The sequence below is a fragment of the Erithacus rubecula genome, assembly GCF_903797595.1.
Source record: "Erithacus rubecula genome assembly, chromosome: 1".
NCBI classification, from domain to species: Eukaryota; Metazoa; Chordata; class Aves; order Passeriformes; family Muscicapidae; genus Erithacus; species Erithacus rubecula.
In genome coordinates, this window is record NC_136658.1 from 106,998,148 (window position 1) to 107,009,519 (window position 11,372).

General features: G+C 41.3%; 1 long non-coding RNA gene across 1 annotated transcript; it reads right to left on the reverse strand.

Moving 5' to 3' along the window:
- Positions 1-617: 617 nt before the first annotated feature.
- On the reverse strand, positions 618-8,688 carry LOC306807768. The gene is made up of 3 exons (XR_013775814.1): positions 3,866-8,688; positions 2,824-2,904; positions 618-2,394 (listed from the first exon to the last, which is right to left on the reverse strand). It is a non-coding gene; the product is annotated as an uncharacterized lncRNA (long non-coding RNA).
- Between the last annotated feature and the right edge of the window lie 2,684 nt (positions 8,689-11,372).

An 11,372-nucleotide genomic window follows, 5' to 3' on the forward strand; every position in this document is an offset into this window, starting at 1 on the left:
AATAAATCTACTGTTCACCTTGGTCATCTGCACTTTCTTCAGAATCAAGAATCCTAAACTTATAGGATTTGCACTTATTGTCTCAAATAAAAGACCTGTAGGAGCATATTGAAAGTAGACTACCACAAGGGGTAAAAAATGGAAAACGCTGCATACATGTGTAAAACCAAATGTAGTCTCAGGTAGGACTATAAGTAATCTGTGAATTGATCATAACTCTTTATTGCACAGTGACATTGTGCTCAGGTGGATTGGGTGTTCAAATATTCACAGAAGTGGTTTAGAATTTTCTTTCGGTAAAACCTCAGTCCTTTCTTCTGGACTTAAAATGTTGATTAAAAAATAATTACAGCATCCTTGTAATATATTTCATCCCTTAATAGTGCTGAATACTCCGTTTTATCTCTGCCATTTTACTGTGGGGATTATTGGTTGTTTCCTATTTGAATATTTTCACCAACATCTTCACAGAAATTCACTTTCACCTTGGTTGTAACAAAGCTTGCTTCCTTGGCACAGTCAGACTGTAAGAATCTTAAATAGCACAATAAAATGTTTTACCTGATTTCCAAATTTAGGTGAGCAGCTGGACATGAACATTTTTCAATGCTGTGAAAGTCAAGACATGTCATGGTACAATTTTATTTTTAAAATGTCAGCACTTAAACACTGTTTTACAGCATAAGTGATAAGTGTAGGGCAAAAATTACTTACTGAAACAGAAAAGAAAAAAACCCCACTCTTTATGCATTTATAAAAAGTTAGAAATTCCTTCCAGTAAGCTCCAAAGTAACTCATTTTGTGCATCTGTCAAATGGTCCTGAACAGGACAGACAGGGAAACAGGTAAACTCAAGTCAAATAGATTTATCCATTTTTCTCAAATATTAGAGCTAAGGCAAATAATTTCATTTGGATTAACATTTTAATCACTATGGAATTTGATAATTCAATTTCCTATATAGTTTTTATGTTGCAGTATAGTTGTTTCTATTTAAAACAAACACAAAAACACTTTTTGACCCCCCAAAACAACCAACCAAAAGAAAACCCCTGTCCTAGCTCTGCTTGCTGTTTTTGATAGCAAGTGAATCAAATACATTTCCATTTGTGTTTTTTTCCTAAACAATCCTCTCCCTCCCAAAAAACAAGACAGACTCATTATTATAGGCATGAAGATGAAAGAAAACAACTTTTCATTGTCTCAGGTGTTTGACAAAAATACTTGAAAGTCAATTTGACAGGGAAGTGAGATCAACTGGTCTCTGATGGGAAAAGGAGATGTTTTGTAGGAAACTGCACAGAGGAAAAAATTGAGCATTTGGAAACTGAGACTTTGACAGTGTTGTACTTTTACTTTGCATTTTGAAATGAATGGATGAAATTTTCCTTCTTGGGAGAATGTGGGAAATGGAAAAAGGGACCACCTGAAGGGCAACTGGAATTTTGCTTTTCCTCTTGCTTTTACACCAACTAAAATACTCTCTGTCTCTACTAGAAATCATTCTATGTCTTAAGTGAATATTCATTTTGCATCCACAAAACATAATCATTACAGACACCAGGCTACTGTGATGCTACAGTTCACTTCAATTTTTCAACCTCATATGCACAGCAAAATAAAATTTAATTCTTTCCTACCAATCAGTCTCTTTAGCCAAGCAAATTCTCTTCACCATTTCAGACTGCTGGGCATCAGGTACCTAAAACTTTTCTGTTGCCACATTAGCAGGGCAGAATTATGCCTGCACTTTGAATGAGGAGTCAGTCAGAGAGGAGGAGCTGAATTTGAGGTAGTTCATGGCCAGGCAGAGCCTGTGCAAGTGCTTTTACCTATCAGCATTATCATTTCTATTCCAGCCACAGGCTTAGTGCCCAAGTAGGTCACCTCTGGGATGGATCTTGACTTTGAGGCAGAGTATAAGGGAGCAGATTAATCTAGGGGGCATCTGTATAACTGGATGGAAAGACTGCATGCATATTACTAAACCAGGAAGAGCTTCCTGGTTTCCAAGTCTTTGCATCTCATTTTCCTGTGGAATTCAGGTGTGGACAGAAGCAGCCTTTCTTTGGATCCCTACTTCACAGCCTGGATTCTGCACAGAGCAGAGATGTGCTGCTGGAGCAGAGCCATAGAACACACCATCAACACTCTGAGGTGGGTGTTTACAGGAACAGGGCTCTGGCAGGAAAAACAACCTCAGAAAAATAGACTCTCTCCCAAAACAAGGCACAAAAACTCGTTGTATGTACACACACACATCACACTCACTTGGTTTAATTGCACTTCATTAACTGTTTCATCAGCAGGAGCTGGTGTCTCTTCTTGCAGCTTTCACTCTGTGCACTCTGATCATGCAGCCTCATCACTTCTCCCTCAGCTCACAGCTTTTCTCTGCAATAACATTTATAAGTTACCATACAGAATTCAAAATTTTCTCCTGTCAAAATTTTGCACAGTTGTTCTTCTGTGATGTTTCTTCTTATTGATGACTTGGAGATCTACACACCCAATACCCACTGCCACAGATGGCAGTCCCATCAGTACTACCTGGCTGGGTTTAGGTAAGGTAAGAAACTTCATGGACAGTTTCTGTGGCTTTTGGGAACTCTCCCTCCTCCTAGAGGAGAAATGGAGTCTGACTTGAAAGGTGGGAATTGTTTCACAGGAGGAAACTGGTTTCAGAGGTGCTGTTTGTGTGTATAGTGTGGTGGTTAATGTAAACCAAAGGTTAAATTTCTTATTGTCCTGTTCTGTCATATTTTATATGCACAAACCTAGTGGCACACATGTCAGGCAAACAGAGAAGTCAGCATCCCATACCTTTTTCTGCTCCTGAATTTCCATTTCCTTCTTTTTTTCCCTTGCTCTTCTTCTGTTACTGGTGTGTTTAAATGATGTGCTCTGCAAGGCAGGACAAGAAATTTCATTGTAAAATATTTGGCAATTGAAATTGATCAAAATAAAACATCTGCACCCTTAAGAACCATATCACAGAGATTAATGCTCAGTAACTGCAAGAGAAGCAGCAGTGGTTTTCTGAGGAACTGGATCCTGTGTCTCAGGTCTCCCAGAGAGCAAGAAGGTTAATTAAATCCTGGCTCTTTGTTATAACATTAAATGCTAAAATATGATGTCAGTCTTCAGGTCTCTATTGGGACAACTCTTGGTGAAATTCTTTCAAATATTTAAGCAGCAGGAAATTGAAAGGAAAGCACTTAAAGTATATCCCTAATTGCCTTATGTTTTGATGTAATGTCCATTACAGGGGGAAGTTCACATTTGAAAATGTTCCTGCTGAGTTTGAAAATCATGACAACCATCCTATTTTGGGGAGGCAGAGAGAGAAAAAGATAAACAGAAAGAATGCTGCTGATGAAAGGAAATGATCACTAGCAGGTGAGGGTTGGATAGGAGGAAAGTAAAATTCTTATGCCAGGTTACAGTCAGGATGAAGACAACACCAGCAGTGTTTACAGGGCAATTTAATTCCCCCTCTCCAGTGTTATGTGACTATAAGATAATCAGGGCCCAAGGGTATTATGGTAGATCCCAGGATCCTGGGATTTGCTAGCAATAACAATAATGAAGTTCTTGTATCCTCTCATTCATAAAAAATCCAAGTAAAGATTTGCCATGAAAAATCTTATCTTTATTTTCTCCATATCTGACCACACTCTAACATTTCTGCTGGATGTAGTGGGTTGAATCTGGCCAGCAGCTACACAAACACTCACTCTCCCATCACCAGCAGGACAAGGAGAGAAAAGAAGGCAAACAGAAGTGGGAATACTCATGGGTTGAGATAAAAACAGTTTTTTAGGTGAAGGAAAGAGACAGAAATGAAGCAAAGGAAATCACTCACCACCTCCCACCTGCAGACCAGCCATTCTCCAAGCAGAAACCACCTTGGAAGCCAGAAATCTCCCTTTCTCTATCCCAGACTTTCCTGGTGACCATGACCTTATGGCATTGCATTGTTTGTAAGGAAAAGCCCTTTGGCCAGTTGGGGTCTGCTGGCCCAGCAAAGCCCTTTCACAATCTTTGCCTATCCCAACCTACTTGCTGGAGAAGAAGGGTGTCCAGTTCTTTGTTTTTACAATAATCCCATTTAACAGATTGGGTTGGTGTCCCTGAGATTACTTAGTGTAGGATTATGCCATTATGAGATATTAATGAAATAATATCCAGACTTCGACATATTGTCACCACTACTTAAAACTGAGCCTGTAGATGGATGGACAGTCCTGGGTGCAATGGCAGGAGAGAGCTTATTTCTTTTTTTACCAAAGTTTTAACTTCTGTCTGACCTGAAAATGATTGTAGAAAAGAAACTTTATGGAGAAAATGAGTATTTGAGTGTTCAACAGAAGCAAGGTTTGGAATGAAAAACTGAAGGAACTTCTAGAGAAAGCCTCTTGTTTCATGCTGAGCATCAACTTTCACCTCTGGGGAAAGTTCAAACAACTTTTTTCCAATAAGGTTAAAGGATAAATCTTTGCATGTAAGGATTTCTTAAATTTTCCTTTGATACTTTTTGTAATTAATATTTAGGGAAAAATGGATATTGGAGTCCATGGGCTCCCAATGAGATGACCATCACTCTATACAGTGTTTGGGATAAAAAATAGAACAACATAATAACTCTAACTAAGTTTTACAGAATTAGTGAAGGAAACTTTGCCCGAAGAAAAAATACTTCAAGGAGTCAGTAGAGAAGCAAATGCATAGTTTTATGTTTTCACTTTGATTTGTGGCAGCAATCAGAAAACCAAAAAGCACAGAAAATTTATGTGAGGGAATTCTGTTTTTAACTGATTTCATGAAATCACAGCCACCTGCAGAAACAGAAGAAAAAAAGGCAAGATTTTTATATTTGGGAAAATAATTTTATAAGATTGTAAATTCATTTTTTAAAAATGAGTACTTTAAAAGCTACCTTGTCTTTTTGAATTAGTAAGTCAGCCACAAATCATTAGTGGTACATAATAATCAGAATTTTGGCTTTTTATTTCATATTGTTGAGAATTAGTCGTTGACAGAAATGTATTTAATAGCAACAAAACCAGTGTGGGAAACCTATTTCCATAGAAGCTCTATTCAAGAGCATTTTCATTCCATCCATAGATTCCTGCAGCAGAATCTGCTGTATATTGTGAACTGTTCCCCATGACCAGAGTTAGGAAGAAATGGGAATGCAGGGAAAGAGACAGAAACTGTGGAACAGCTGCTCTGTGTCCCTGTTCTGAAACTTGTAAATGGCCACAGACAAACCAGAGGGAGAAAGTTGAAATGTGGGATCAAACACCTTCAAGAATGGCCAGGAAAAATGAACAGCCTTTAGAAGGAGAGAGAAAAAGAGAAATCATAAAAATTCTGAAAATATTTAAGAAAAGAGTCTACAGAAATACTGGCCAGCAAGCCAGGGAGAGCAGCTGCAGCAAGGAGAAGGAGATTTGCTATTTGTCCAGCATTATCTTCACAATCTTTTCAACATCAGTCTGTGCCTTCTGGGACTCCATGAATCTCCTTTCCTGGCAGTGCCTCTCTTCTAGCACCCTTGAACAGACTTTCCTCTTTCTCCTCCTCCAAACAGTTTGCTTTGAATAGTTCTCTAAAATCCTGTTCATCCAGGGAGGCTGCCACAAAAAGGCAATTTGAGCTACCAGAGGCAGCTCTACCTTGCAGACACAAGAAAGGCATCTGGACTCAGATGAAGTGCTGAGTGTGTTACAAGCACTCCAACCCAGCTCAGTAAAGAGGAAAAAGTTCAGAATGTGAAATTTTGAGTAGGAAAGTAGAAACATCGTTACCAGGATGTTGTTACGTGTCTAATGGCACCAGCAACTGCTCTTGCTCCCCCTGTACCACATGAACCACATAAAAGAAAGAGGAAGAAGCAGCTAATTAGATAAAAAGCTAATTCTGAAGACCAGAGGAATATGTCATTTACATCCATTTCCCAAGCCACTCAAACATATTTAGTAACTAACTAGCAATAGTGAGGTGATCTTGGAGCCTTTCACAGCTCTCTGAAATCAAGCAACTTTTCAACCAGTATGGGCAGAAACAAGGTCAGGTTCCAGCTCAGAGAGGCCCTCAGGCCCCAGGAGTTCCTGCAGCTCTGGACTATTTTCAGGATAGACCTGAGCTGCAAAACAAACATTTCAGCTGCCAGCAGGGAGGCACAGGGCTAATTAGCAAGTCTTGAACAACAAGATTCAAACTGAGAACATCCAGCACTCTCCCTGTTTTTAATGGATGCTACTTCTCTGTGTCACCTGCCTCTGCTCCATGAGCATCCACCTTTTCCCTGCTATCCAGCCCTGCTGAGCATGGAGCTGTAGTAGCTGTCAGGAGAATATCAGCTCAAACTGTGTGAAAATGAAGATCAACTCTCCTCACTCATGACAGAGGTTTGTGTCAGGAATTTTTCATTCTCATTTTTGCCATGAGTACGAGTGGCAGAGTGCCCAAGGCAGAATCCCAGTACAGTCACACCCCAATATAATTCTGAACTTCCTCTTGAGACTGGAGACCTTTGAAGCAAAGGGTTGTTTGTCTGGGAAGTTAACCTATCCTGAGAGGAGTTAAAAGCACAGAAAGATGAACATTTGAATACTGGCTGTTCTTTGGAAAAGGAGGAGGTAAAGGGACACCACCATGGGATGTTTCCATGCACAACTCAAGTACAGGGGCTTTGGTACCACCAGCAGCAAGGTGATTTCATCACCAGGCATAGGAAACCTGTCATGGCCTGCCATGAGGGCCTGGAGAGAGCACAGTGTATTTAACTTGTGCACAGCCAGGGAGCTCCCTGCTCCCAGCTCACAAGGTAACCCACTGTTCTTTTATCAGCTGTACTCTGCAGTCTGACTCTCTCAGCTGGGGACTGGCAACCCTTTCCTCCACATTATATTAATTTCTATTCATTTTTACTTACTACATGATTAGAAACATAGATGTGTGGTCACTTAAGAACCAAATTACAGGAAACATTATTAAAATACCCCTTTACTAACTAATTATGCTTTTGTACAAACATATCATAGTTCTGCTTTGGTACTTTGTTTATTGTCCTTGTTAGGAGCAGCTTCTGAAGAGTGCTGAAGTTGCTAAGAATGACACAATAAAATTTCTAATTCAATTTTCTAGACAATAGGGATCTATTCTAAGGATTGTCTAAGGATGATTGTTTAATCTCTGTCTATCACACCAGCCCGAGGAAGAGCTCACACGTGTCCAAGGGATAATGCAAAACTGATGGGAATAAGGAAGGAGGGACTGTTAGAGTGAGTTACACAATTGCTTAAATACTCTTCTCTGCATTCATCAAGGGAAAGCTCAATTCCAAATTAGAATGTAAAATTATTAGTTATTAAATGAAAATGCATTATTAATTAGAAATTAGATTCCCTTGCAAGCTTATCTTAGGCAGATCCTCCCTGGGTGGCAAAATTGAAGTACTACAAGAATAATGAAATCTGAAGAAGAAGCCCAGAAAGCCATTCATAATAAGCATAGAGGTAAATATTCTGATGAGAATCCTCCCCTTCAGAATCCTTATTTTTATTTTTGTGTCCTGCCATGAGAGCAAGACCCTCTCAGAAGGTTAAATTGATGGGGTATGTGTGATTTCATGGTGAAGGAGGAGGGCTAAACAGCCAGAGACTCAGCAGTAGTGTACATTTTGAGATCATAAAGACATTCAGGCCACACAGGCTATTTCCACCACAGGTTCCTATTCCAGGCTTTGATCCTATTAGACCCTGGTGCTCTTAGTAATAAAGCTACAGAGACGGCTGTAAAACAAAATGTATCATTGATGGGAGAGAAAGCACAATGAAATCTCTCATCAGTTCTTGCTCTGACCACCACTGCCTCCCAAATAATACAGCAGCAAATATTTCTAACAGATGATGCTGTTTAGATCCAGATCCTGTAGCAGCACAGGTACTGAGAGCCTTGCCCTGAGCACTAAACTGAAGGTGAATAAAACTAAGCTTGAACTCTCCTCAGTGAGCTCTTGAGAAATGAGGTTTCCTCTTGCAAGTGGAACAACAAAATTCTGAGATTTCATTTTTGTAGAGATGCTGTATAGTTAAGATGTTTTGTTTTGTATCTTGAGTAGGAGTGAGTACTGTTTTGTCACAGGTTGAGCACCAAGTATAAGACCCTTTACCCTTCTGATGGGTGGAATAGCAAATCTCCTTGTCTGGGGGAGACAAAAGGGAAAATCTGGGTTACTGATGGTTTGGGCAACACTTCTGAACCTGCACTGAAATATCTGAGAAGCCCAAGGGAATTAAACACTGACTCCCATCAGACTGAAAAGGAAGTCATGTGCCTAATCCTATTAGTGCATGTAAAATTCCCAGACCTAACATTAGCTCCAGAGGTTACTCCACTGAGATATCCCTTTGAGAATAAGCAAAACCCCCATATTGCCTCTGTGCAATTTGTTCTCCCTAACCACGTTATCGCTTTGGAGTTAACAGCAATAATTTATGTTCCATTATGTGCAGTACTTAATTTAGATAGGCCAGCTGCCTTCTTGCATGGCTGCCAGCAAAAGAGTGCACACCCTCAGGAAATAACAAATTTGCAGGTTTCCCTTGTCTGCCTTTCTAATCTTACTGGAGTTCTGGGTCAGGGGTGCTGGGAGGATGTGGTTTCTTTCTTCCCATCTAGCAGGGAGCTAACCCTGGTGTGAGCAAGTTTCCCTCCCAAAAATACAGAGTTCCAGTCTGCTGCACAGGGTTGTGTCTTGTCCATACCTCACAGCTGAAGAATATTCAAAAACCTTTTCATAAAAGCATTTCTTAGCAGTTTGAGGTCTTTTCCTTAAATAAATCAGAAAAGAAATGGGATTTGATAGGTAAACTCTTATTGTGTTCAGTTAGAGTCTTGCTCTGGACCTACCTGCTAGCAGAGAGAGGAAGCAGTGCATCCTTCTGGCAGATTATGCCATTATAATCCCAATAAATAATCTGTATTGAAAGCTTTCAAATTCTTAACACAATAAATTAGATTTTTTAAAAAATCTGAATTTTGCCATAAAACTTTGCAAATTATGGGAATTATTTGTGCTAGGTGGAATATGAGGAGAAGAAAGTAGCAAAACAGAATTTTGACTTCCCATTCAGCATCAATTGTATTTTTCCTGTACTTCAATTTTGTGCAATTGCTAAAAGTCTTTCACACCTGGGACAAAGCCAGCTGTGCCTAAAAGCCTTATTTGGTCAAACATGACACTTGCAGCAGTTGTGGGAAGAGAGGAGTAACCTCAGAGAGAAGGAATTTCCCCCAGGGAGTCCCAGGGGATCAGCTCAGCTCTGTGGCAGAGTGGAACCCACTTCCATCACCTACAGAGCAGCTTTGCTGCACAGGGGCAAAGGGCAGCACTCTCCTACCTTTGACAAGGAGCTCCGAGCTGATAGGAAGCAAACAAAAATTAGTATTTTCCTGAAAATGCATGTGGAATTCATATTTCATTGCATCAAATGTGGGAGATTTGTATGTCTTCCCATACTGGTTAGTTTCTTTCTTCTACTGATCTTCCTTATAAACAGAGCAACTACTAGCACTTAACTACTTGTAACTTCATTGGAGAAGTGAAAAAAAGAGATGTCACAACTAGGCCAGCATTGAATTTGGCTTTTGCAAGTGTTGCCTGACATCAGCAAGATGAAAAACGAAGGGAGTTCACACCACAAGGCACAGCAAAGTAAAAGAACCTGTCCTCAGTGTTCCCTGTACCCCATCAGCCACGTGCTGTGTCTGCACAGAGGCAGTGGCCACAGATGGCACAGGGACACCTGCTTTTGGCACTCTGCTTCCTAGCAAACACCTCGGGAAGCAATGAGCTTTGTCTTTGCAGCAGAGAGCAGAAATGCCTGCTCCAGCCCTGTCAGCTCAGGTGTCACCATTCCAGCTCCAGCAGCATCATCATAGCAGTGCTGTCCCTTTGGCACAAACCTTTATCACAGCAGAATGCAATGATGTTGGCAGTATAGGGGATTTCTATATGTGCATGTATTGATATTATAGATGCTATTTTTGTGGGTGACCCATAACCCCTACCTAGCAGGAGAGAAGGCTCAGTGGAGATCAGTGAGGGTGATGGACATGGGGAATGAATAATGGAATCATAGAATTTTAAGAGGTTGGAATGGACCTTAAAGATCATCTAGTTCTGATGATGAACCTCCCACTATCCCAGGTTGTTTAAGGCCTTATCCAACCTTGCTTTGAACACTGCCAGGGATGGGGCATCCACTACCTTCCTGGACAACCTGTGACAGGGCTCCCCACTCTCACAGTAAAGAATTTCCTCCTACTGCTAACCTAAATTTCCCCTCTTTCAGTTTGTGCCCATCACTCCTTGTCCTGTCTCTGCAGTTCCTGACAGAGTCCTTCTCCTGCAGCCCCTTCAGACTCTGGAAGGTTCTCTGAGCTCCCCACACAACTTTCTCCAGCTCAACAGCCACAACTTTCCCAGCCTGTCTCCAAAGGGAGGTGCTCCAGTCCTCTTATCAAGGTTGTGGCCTCCTCTGGACTTGTTCCAACAATTCCACATCCTTCTTATGTTGGGGGCATGAGAACTGCAGGTGGGGTCTGAGCAGAGTAGAGGTGGGGAATCTCCTGGGACCTGCTGCCCACGTTCCTTTTGATGGAGGCCAGGACTGGGTTGGTTTCTGGGCTGTGATTGCTCACTGCCAGTTCACCTTGAGTTTTTCATCAGCTATCACCCCCAAGTCCTTCTCTGCAGGGCTGCCCTCAATCCCTTCCCCACCCAACCCTTAGGTGTGTCTGGGATTGCCCCAGAGCAGATGCAGGACCTTGTACTTTGCTTTGTTGAGCTCCATGAAGTTCCCACCAGCCCCACCTCTCAGGCCTGCCAAGGTCCCTTGCTGTGGGGTGTGACAAACCACAGCTGTGGCACTGCAAGCTGGCTTCAGCTCTGTACAACAGGGACCAGGGGTGGCCTTTAGTTCAGATCAGCAGCTGCCAACACCTGAGTGGATCAGCTGGTGGTCTAAATACCTCCCAAAATTACACTAAGAGAAAGGGAGTTAAATAAACATTATCCTCTCCATGCATCGGATGGCTGAAAGAACCTGGGCAGAAAGCACTGGACTCTGACATATAATATAGGAAGTGATTAAATCCAGGAAAACATTTCATTAACCCATACCACAGCTATTAGTCTTGTATCTACCTACAAAATCCTGTTACACAGTTTTGTTTCACAGAGGAATCTGTCAAGCTTCTCAGGAACAGACTCCAGTTTTAGAAGCATGTAGACAGTGCATCAGCCTGTTCCTCACCCCAAAAGCTCTCTGCCCAACACAGCAGCACTCAGGAGGCTG